Raw genomic sequence first — 9,932 nt, 5'->3', positions numbered from 1 at the left:
ATGCATTCATGTTATTTATTATTATTAATTTTTTAAAATTTGACCAAAAAGACAGAGAGAGTGAGAGAAGGGGAAAATGAGAAAACAAGCCACTAGTCCGGGACTCAAACTGTGGTCAGCCATGTGAAAGTCCAGCACCTTAACCATCACATCACCTACTGGCCCAGGAATTTTTTTTTTTTTAAGAATTATTCATAAGAGGCTGGTAGGTGGTGGGGACCAGCAGTTAGCATTATAACTATGTCGCTGAACTCCCATGTAGTCGACCGCGGTTCAAGTCCTGGACCCGGTGGCTTAAACTCATGCCGGGCGTGTGTGCGTACGTCCCCAAGATCCTGAGGGGAGAATGGAGAAGGGATTGCGGTGTGGCCACCCCCCCTGGGGGGTGATTTCTCACTTTCTGTCTCTCTGTCTCTCTGTCTTTCTGGAGAGCACACGTGCCCTATAGCAAAAACCTCTCAAAAAAAAAAAAAAAAAAGAACAGAGCCTGGCATGGAGTGAGCGCTCGGTCATCATGCATGACTATTCTTATTGTGACTCTATACAGGGCACGAGATCAGCTTGGCATCGTGATTCTTTGTGGACTCCTACTGATCATACCTTCCTAATTGGAGACTTAGGGGTTGAGGGTTTTTTGTTTGTTTGGTTGGTTGGGTTTTTTTTAGAATGATTTATTTAGTTTTGTTATTATTATTTTTAAAATTTGACCAGAGAGAGAGAAAGGGAAAGTGAGAAGCAAGTCACCAGGTTGGGGCTCAAACTGCAGTGAACCATGTCAAGTCCAGCACCTTAACCACCGCGCTACCTGCCAGCCCCAGGGGTTGAGTTTTGTACATTTGTTATCACTGCACTAATGACTTCTGACTGCTAAGAGGTTTTTGTTTTGCTTGGTAGGTTTGTTTATTTTCAAACACAGCTTCTTAAGAACTATGCAGTCAACGATGTGCAGCCTTTCTCTAATACGTAAGGCTTCAGGTATTAAAAAGACACCTTTCAGTGGGTACCATAAAGGAGATGAGGGAATTGTAGTTTTGTTTGTTTGTTAGTTTCTTTATTTATATCTGGCTTGGTTTCAAAAAGGGTGCGAGGCACTTAGAGACCCACGTATCATACAACAGGTGCCTGGCAGCCAATAAGACTGAATGCTGGCCAGTGTTCCTGACAGTAGCAGTAGCAGCAGAGTAAGATAAAAACCACCATGGCAAAGGGAAATCAAGACGGGAAATGGTAACACGAAGCTGGGGTGGTGCTCCAAGTGGCTTACAGATTTGCAGAATTTTCTAGAAACCCAGGCAAATATTGGTTCCAGAATTCTGTGAGCCCTGAGCAAACTCAGCTCCTGTGAGTCCTCATCAAGAAGACGTTTTGTGATACCGAGGGCTTTGTCTTCCATTCTATCCCCTAGTTCTGGACTGATGAGTCCAGCTCAGAGACAGATGAGCAGACCAAGCCCCAACGATGTCTGAAACAGAACATGGCTGCGGAAAACTGGGCGGTCATGCTTTCAAAGCCACTACCATAAACCACACATCTAGCCTCACGCAATCCCAACAGGGGGTCCACTGAATGTCAAATTTTAAGCACTTGTGAACTCTTAAGGAAAACTAGCTAAACATATCTTTTGACTGAATGGGATTACTAGATAGATATGCAGTCTTTCCTCTTCCCTCAGCTTCCAGGACCATTCACAGAAATTTCCAACTGGTAAGATTATTATTATTTTAGTTTGCTACAGGGCATGTGCATTCATCAGAGACAGAGAAAGGAAAGTGAGAAATCACCCCCACACTACAACCCCTTCTCTCAGGAATTTGGGCACCCCTGCACAGGTTCCTGACTAATTTTCAAGTGACCAGGTCCCGGACTCACACTTGGCAATGTGGAATCCAGCCGCCTAACCTCATGCCAACCTGCTGGCCCCTTGTATGCCTGGTCTTTGAAGTCAGGGCTTCACACGTTCCTCTTGGTGCCCTTAAATACTTCCTGTTGGGCACTTAGTGCCCTGGCCCTGTGCACCAGCATGAGGGGAGGTATGGGATCCAGCCCAGACTAGACCGCTGACTTAAGGAGTCATTCTGGGAAGCTGTCCTTGGGACTAGGGGACAAAGATAATCCCACAGACAATGTTCTGTCCTCTCAAAGCTTAAGCCAGGCAGAGGAAGCAAGATGGCTCAGGGCATGTGAGTGACACACTCCTCACTCCACACCCTCCTCTCCTGTGCCCACCCACTTCAGTGACTGGGTAGGGGCTAAATTCTTAGATCCCAGCTCTGCAGGGAATGAAAAGAAGAGCAGACAGCCTGACCTTGTTCTCCCTGCTTACACACTGTTAGTACTGCACAATGGAGCCAGATGAAAACTTCCAGAGCAGTGGAAGCAGGAAGAAATGACCAGTTAAGACCTTCTTAAGGTCTGCTCTTCCAAGGGCGACATGGCTTGTATGAAAAGGTGGGCTTGGGGCCAGCAGATAGTATAGCTGTTATGTCGCTGGACTCTCCCATTGTCGATCGCGGTTCGAGTCCTGGACCTGGTGGCTTGAAAGTCATGCTTGATGTGTGTAGGTTTATGCCCAAGATCCTGGGAGGAGAATGGAGAAGGGATTGTGGTGTGGGCATCCCTTGTGTGGGGTGATTTCTCACTTTCCCTCTCACTGTCTCTGTATCTCTCTCTTTCCAGTGGGCACACATACCCCAAGAAAAAAACCTCTTAAAAAAAAGTGGGGCTCAATAGTAACTGTCCTTGCTCGTAAGAATGTAGTGTATTTTATCCTTAAGCAGCTTAAAACTCAAAAGACCAGCAGATGGCATAATAGTTATGTGACTAGGCTCCCATGTAGTCAACCAGTTTGAGTCCCAGACCCGGCAGCTTAAACTCACACTGGCTGCGTGTGCGTGCATGGCCAAAATCCTGAGAGGAGAATGGAGGAGAAAGGATTGTGGACATGGCCATCCTCCCAGGAGGTGATTTCTCGCTTTCTGCCTTGGTGTCTCTCTAGTGAGTCCAATAGCAAAAATCTCTTTCTCTCTAAAATTAATTAAAATACACACACACACACACACATACACTCAGGGGATCAGCCCTTGGCATGGTGGTTGAGGTTCTGGATCCCATGGCAGACTACACATTTCCAGTTCTGGACTATGGCCAGGCTCATGCCCAAAATCCAGACAGGAGAGAGAGATGGAGGAGAAGGGATTGCAGTGTGATTATTCCCCACTGTGGGGAGGGGCGTGTTGCTTTATCTCCTGCTCTCTCAGTGTCTCTCTCCAGTGAGTTCACACACCTTCTAGTATTTTTTTTTAAGGCACCAATGATAAAATAAAACAAAATATATATTTAGGGTTGGCCCCATAGCCTAATGGTTGAGGGAGCTGGATCCCAAATGGTTGACTACAGTTGGAATCACAGCCCTGATGGGCTTAAAAAACATACCAGGCTAGGGGCCGGCAGGCGGTGTGGTGGTTAAAGGCACCGGACTCCCACGTGGCCAGCTGCCAAGTCTCAGACCTGGTGGCTTGCTTTCTCACTTTCCCCCTCTTTCTTTGTATTGCTCTGATCAAACTGGAAAAGAAGAATAATAAATAAAGTTAAAATGTTTAAAAAAGGAATCGATTGGGACCAGCGGTTGGCCTAATGGCTACGTCGCTAAACTCCCATGTAGATGACTGCAGTTCAAGTCCCGGACCCGGTGGCTTAAACTCACGCTGGGCGCACGTGTGTGCGTGCCCAAGATCCCGAGAGGAGAATGGAGGAGAAGGGATTGCGGTGTGGCCATCCCCCCAGGGGGTGATTTCTCGCTTTCTGTCTCTCTGTCTCTCTCTGTCTCTCTGCCGAGCACAAACGCCCTATAATGAAAACCTCTCTTAAGAAAAAAAAAAAAAAAAAAGACGTGTATATCATGTCCATGATGGAGAAACGGGAAAGGGATTGTGGTGTGACCACACCCAATTGGAAATTGGAAATTGATGTCTCTCTCTGGTGAGCACATGTACCCTCTGGCAATTAGGAAACACAAATATTCAATGTCCTTCTCTCTCCGGTCTACAACTTGCTTATTTATTTATTTATCCAATTTTATTTTTATTTATTTTTTTTAATTTGAGGAGAGACAGAGAGAGAAAGGGAACGTGAGAAAGCAAGCCACCAGGTCCAGGACTTGAACCATAGTCCACCATAGGGGAGTCCAGTGCCTTAATCACCATGTTACCTCCCAGCCCTACAACTTGTCTGTTTTTTAATATAATTATTTTATTAACTTTATTTATTTATTTACTTATTTTAATTTGACCAGAGAGAGAGAAAGAGAAAAAGTGAGAAAGCAAGCCACCAGGTCCGGGACTCGAACCACAGTTGGCCATGTAGGAGTCCAGCACCCTTAACCACTTGCCTCTGCAAAGTTGGTGTCCATTTGAGGGCAGCACCACTCACAGCTGATTTTTAATCTGTGGTAGGAATTAGGTGATTGTGCGAGGCCTCCTCAGCTCTGGACTAACTAGACAACATGCCTGCGACAGCACCACGGTTTCATGATTTAGTTTGGAATTTCCAGAAAAGGTTTCCCAGATCAGAGATATAACCAGGTACAATAGTACAGGCCGGTAACCTGAGCTACTTTGGAGGCTGAGGCAGAAAGAGCATGAGTTCAAGACCAGCTTAAGCAATATAGCAAGATCTCCTGTCTAAAAAACAAAAACCAGACAAAAGCGACTCAGAGATGTGGTATGGAGAAGGAAAGGTCTGCATTCTGGAATCAAGTGGCCTTGAGTTTAAGAACTACACTCGATTATGGACCTGGCTTCTTCATCCATGAAATGGAAATAATAGCAGTCCCTTTGGAGAATTCCCCTGAGGTCATAAAGATAGGTAGGTAAGGAGCCCAGAGCAGGGAAGCCCTCAGTACCCAGCAGCTCTTACTCTCATTTCTATCATGTCCCTTATTCTCCAACCTGGCCAACGGTCCTCTGTAGCAGAAAAATGATGAAAGTCACGGTATCTAGCCCTGACTGCACTTCTCAGTGTACTAATGCACTGAACCTTACAGCAACCCTGTGAGGTAGATGCAGATAAGAAAGTAGCGTCTCAGCGAGGTGAGAGAAACTTGCCCGAGGGGCCGGGCTGGGACAGAAACCTGGGAAGTTGCTCCTGCCCCGGAGATACAGACGCTAGAGTCTTCACATCGTTCCCGTTCCCAAAGGGACGCAGAAGACCACTGGACCCTTCAAGAGAGGAAATGGAGCAAATGCGTCCAGATGTCGATTGAGCCGACTGGAGCCGAAGGGGTTATTCCCACTGAGACGCCAGCGTCCTGCGCTCCTAGAGAGGCGCTGCTCGCGGGCGGGAGGAGCGCGCGCTTCCTGCCTGGGTCGGACTCGGGGATCCGACATGCTGGCTCCGGGCTCGCGGGCGCGCTCAGGCGCAGGCTACTGGCCTGCCTCTGCCCGCGGCTTTGGTGCCCAGAGGGCCGCGCTGGGGACTCGAGGAGGGGAAGGGATTCCCCAGTGGGATCAGGAGCTGGGGAGAGCAGGGCCGGCCGCTCCCTCCAGGCGCACCGGGTGAGGGGAGCAGAGCGCGTGGCTCTGAGGACCCTTGTCCTCTGGGAGCCCTGGGGCGAGCCGCCACTGTGGGGCCCACTTCTGGGAGGGTCTGGGCCCCTGTAGGTCCTCTCCTGTTCCTCCTATGAGGCCGGGAGCCTTCCAGAGCCCCCGGGTAAGGAGCTGCTCACTAGTTCTTCCACCCCTGCTAGTGCCACCGCCCGCGGCGCCTCGCCAGCCCTCACTGCCCAGTGAAGGTGAGCCCGCGCCCTCGTTACAGGCCACTTGTGTACAAAGTCCGTTTTACAAACGTGCTTGTCCAAGGTCGTTCAGAGGCAAGTGGCAGAGCCAGGGTAGTGCTTAGGTGTTCAGGCCTTGAGAACGTGTCCCTTTCTCACACCGAGATGGTGACCAGACTGCTGGGCGGCTTCTCCAAGCTCAGCAGCCCTGAAACCAAACTATCTGGCTGGCCCCTTCTTCCAGCAAGGATAGCTTCTTCTTGGGCAAATTAGAATCCCAGTTATCTTTTTCTCCTGCTGTTGCCCAACACCCTCACCCTCTCCTTACCTTACCTGTAGCCTTCATCTTTTCCACCAACCTGTCTTTCCAGTCCTACTGCCACCATCTTAACACCTGACTGTCACAGAGCCATGTGTCATTGCAGTAACCTGTGTCTCAACTGCCCCTCCCTTTATTTCATATGCTACTCCATTGCAGGAGTCCCCAAACTTGCATCAAGCCACTCCCCTGTTTAAAAAAAAATGCCCTTTTAGGAATTACTCACTGTCTTTAAGTTCAAGTCAGTACTCCTTAGCTTGGCATTCAAGACCGGTTGAAATCTGGTTCCAGCCTGCCTTTCTACCTGGGTCTCTCTTGGTTCCCTAAGTAGAAGTCATAGATGCAGCTGCAGCTGGAAAATGTTTCAGCTGGCCAGCAGAGTTCCTTCCTTCTTTCCTTTCTTCCCAGCTACTCGAGGAGGGGAAGGGATTCCCCAGTGGGATCAGGAGCTGGGGAGAGCAGGGCCGGCCGCTCCCTCCAGGCGCACCGGGTGAGGGGAGCAGAGCGCGTGGCTCTGAGGACCCTTGTCCTCTGGGAGCCCTGGGGCGAGCCGCCACTGTGGGGCCCACTTCTGGGAGGGTCTGGGCCCCTGTAGGTCCTCTCCTGTTCCTCCTATGAGGCCGGGAGCCTTCCAGAGCCCCCGGGTAAGGAGCTGCTCACTAGTTCTTCCAACCCTGCTAGTGCCACCGCCCGCGGCGCCTCGCCAGCCCTCACTGCCCAGTGAAGGTGAGCCCGCGCCCTCGTTACAGGCCACTTGTGTACAAAGTCCGTTTTACAAACGTGCTTGTCCAAGGTCGTTCAGAGGCAAGTGGCAGAGCCAGGGTAGTGCTTAGGTGTTCAGGCCTTGAGAACGTGTCCCTTTCTCACACCGAGATGGTGACCAGACTGCTGGGCGGCTTCTCCAAGCTCAGCAGCCCTGAAACCAAACTATCTGGCTGGCCCCTTCTTCCAGCAAGGATAGCTTCTTCTTGGGCAAATTAGAATCCCAGTTATCTTTTTCTCCTGCTGTTGCCCAACACCCTCACCCTCTCCTTACCTTACCTGTAGCCTTCATCTTTTCCACCAACCTGTCTTTCCAGTCCTACTGCCACCATCTTAACACCTGACTGTCACAGAGCCATGTGTCATTGCAGTAACCTGTGTCTCAACTGCCCCTCCCTTTATTTCATATGCTACTCCATTGCAGGAGTCCCCAAACTTGCATCAAGCCACTCCCCTGTTTAAAAAAAAATGCCCTTTTAGGAATTACTCACTGTCTTTAAGTTCAAGTCAGTACTCCTTAGCTTGGCATTCAAGACCGGTTGAAATCTGGTTCCAGCCTGCCTTTCTACCTGGGTCTCTCTTGGTTCCCTAAGTAGAAGTCATAGATGCAGCTGCAGCTGGAAAATGTTTCAGCTGGCCAGCAGAGTTCCTTCCTTCTTTCCTTTCTTCCCAGCTCATTTGTATCTTCCATGAGCAAGATAGGAAGAGAGAGAGAGAGAGACAGCAGTCCCAACAGGGTCTTGATGCCACAGTCCACCCCCAGCTTTAGCCAACCCTGGATCATGCACATGCCTAGTCTCTGGTCTCCAGATGTGAACTTAGAGCATTGCTACTGCCCAGCCCCCAGAGTTTTTTATTCAACATTTTTAAACTTATTCACAGTAGAGCACACGTGCACAAGAGAAGAGCGCCCTCCACAGGGTCTGATCACACCACAGTCCCCTTCTCACTCTCCAGCCTGGATCTTGGGCACTTGAGCATGTGCTCAGTGTGTTTCAGGCTGATGTAGATTGAGCTCACTGAAGCCGAAGGGATTATTCCCACTGAGTAAACCAAGAGAGAGGTGTTTACTTGTTTTTTGTTTTTACTGTTCCTTTTTGGACCCTGTAGCATTTTTCTTTCTTTCTTTCTTTCTTTTCTTTTCTTGCTGAAGGGAATATGTAACTTGCCAGAGAGATAGAGAGAAATAAATCACCCCACCCCCAGGGGGGAAGGCCACATTGCAATCCCATCTCCATTCCTCTCTTGGGATTTTGGGCATGCATGCACACACACCCAGTGTGATTTTCAGGCCTCCAGGGCCAGGACTTGAATTGCACAGCCAGCCATGTGGGATCCAGCACCTTAACCTCCATGCCACCTGCTGGCTCAGCCATTTATTTCTCAAAGTTTATTTATTTGTATTAATGGCAGCATGTACATGCAACCTAGAGAGAGAGAGAGACGTACCCTCAACAGGGCCTTGTCCTATAATCCCTTTTCCCCAATCCTCCAACTCCTCAGGATACTGGGCACCCATGCACGTGCCCACATGTTTTCAGGCTGACCTGGGGATCTGAACTTGTAGTCAGCCATGTGGCTTCCACCCCTGCAGTTTCCTACTGCCACAAAGCTGGACTCCCAGAGCAATCTGAGTCTTCCACTCACCCTACAGAACCCTCACGCACACACAGCTAGATGAATCCCCTCACAGTATTGCCTTGAACCTGAGGATTGCATCTTTGTATCATCTTGTCTAGTAAGTAAATTCTGCCGGTAAGATCTAGGGCTAGTTTTCCTACCCTATGAAGTCTTTTCTGACAACCAATCATCTAACCAACCAACCATCTGTCCATCCATCTCATCAATGCTTTTGGAGGCCAGGCACTGGGTCAGGTGAATATGACCAAGCCACCACTGTCCCCCTTCCTCTGGCTTTCTTCCACTGTGCCCAAGTCAGTGTCTTACATGGTGTCTTGCAGATGGCAGGTGGCCAAGAGATCATAATCAGCTGGGTAAATGACATAGTCATGCCCACATCCTATCCCCCAAGTTAGATTGTAAGGCCTTTATATCTCTCTCTGCACAGCCCCAGCAGCCGACACAGGGCCCAGCACATAGTGGACACTTGGGAACGCCTGAGGAAACGTGTACTGCAGACAGGCAGCGGATACCAACTTGTCATCGGTCCCACTGCTGGAAGCAGCACCCCCCTCCCAGCCTTAGTGGTACAGAACAATAGTGAGGCAGCCCAGAGAACAGAGAGCAGATGCCTTACTCAGTCCTGAAAGCTGGGAGTCTTCACAGACCCCTTGATCAGAAGGCTGTGTTCAGGATTAGGGTGAAGCTATGTCTAGACCCAGCTGTATCCAGGTAACCTTGTGAGCAAAAACCTAATTGATTCTGATTCTGAATTCCAAACCCTGGAATCACAGCAGTGGCTAACACACTGAGCTGCTCTCCGAGCCAAACACTTGCCAAGTGCTTCATGCCCGTGGCCTTTTTTTCCCCTCTGTTAAATTGCCGGAGGGTGCATGCACTTGCCAGAGAGAGACAGAGACAAAGGCAGAGAGGGGAAGGGAGAAAGCACCCCTCAATGGGTACTTTTTCCTCCATTCTCTTGGGAATTTGGACATGCACACACATGGAGGAGTCCGACCCGGCGGGGCTCCAGGACCCGTCTGAGCCCCTTGACCTTTGAGTACCGCTTCCGGTCAGTTCAGTATGTTGGCAAGGCCGCTACTGTACGCCTCCCACCCCCCCCAACCCCCCACCGGACCTAGGAACAAGCTTGGGTCAATTAGCATGTCGGCAAGGCCGTTTGCTATTCTCTCCGGGAACTGTGGTAGCCTTGCTGGGAAGTGACCTCCCCTCTGACTCCCCGATATACTACTATAAAAGAATTATATAGTTCTCTCATATATCTGTGTATTAAGATTTCCCAAAAGTCCCCCGACCGCTCCCCTTTACATACAATAGGACTAGGCCGAAACTGGCCCAGGACGCTCTCGCCCCATGGTAACTAATGTTCTAACAAAATACATAACAGTGGTGCCATAGGCTACACAAGTGTATCCACAACACTATAAACCCCTTTTAAAG

The 9,932-nt window shown here is 49.6% G+C and overlaps 1 protein-coding gene across 1 annotated transcript in view; it reads right to left on the bottom strand.

Annotated features, from left to right (window-relative positions):
- Positions 1-9,145, bottom strand: part of ZNF629 (zinc finger protein 629) — a 26,972-nt gene extending 17,827 nt beyond the window's left edge. The window contains exon 1 of the mRNA XM_006148137.3: positions 9,109-9,145. The gene's annotated coding sequence lies outside the window, so the exon portion shown is untranslated. The remainder of the gene's footprint in view (positions 1-9,108) is intronic.
- Positions 9,146-9,932: the final 787 nt, after the last annotated feature.

Source organism: Tupaia chinensis, unplaced genomic scaffold (genome assembly GCF_000334495.1).
Source record: "Tupaia chinensis unplaced genomic scaffold, TupChi_1.0 Scaffold000231_1, whole genome shotgun sequence".
NCBI classification, from domain to species: domain Eukaryota; kingdom Metazoa; phylum Chordata; class Mammalia; order Scandentia; family Tupaiidae; genus Tupaia; species Tupaia belangeri.
This window is presented reverse-complemented; position numbering and strand designations above follow the sequence as displayed.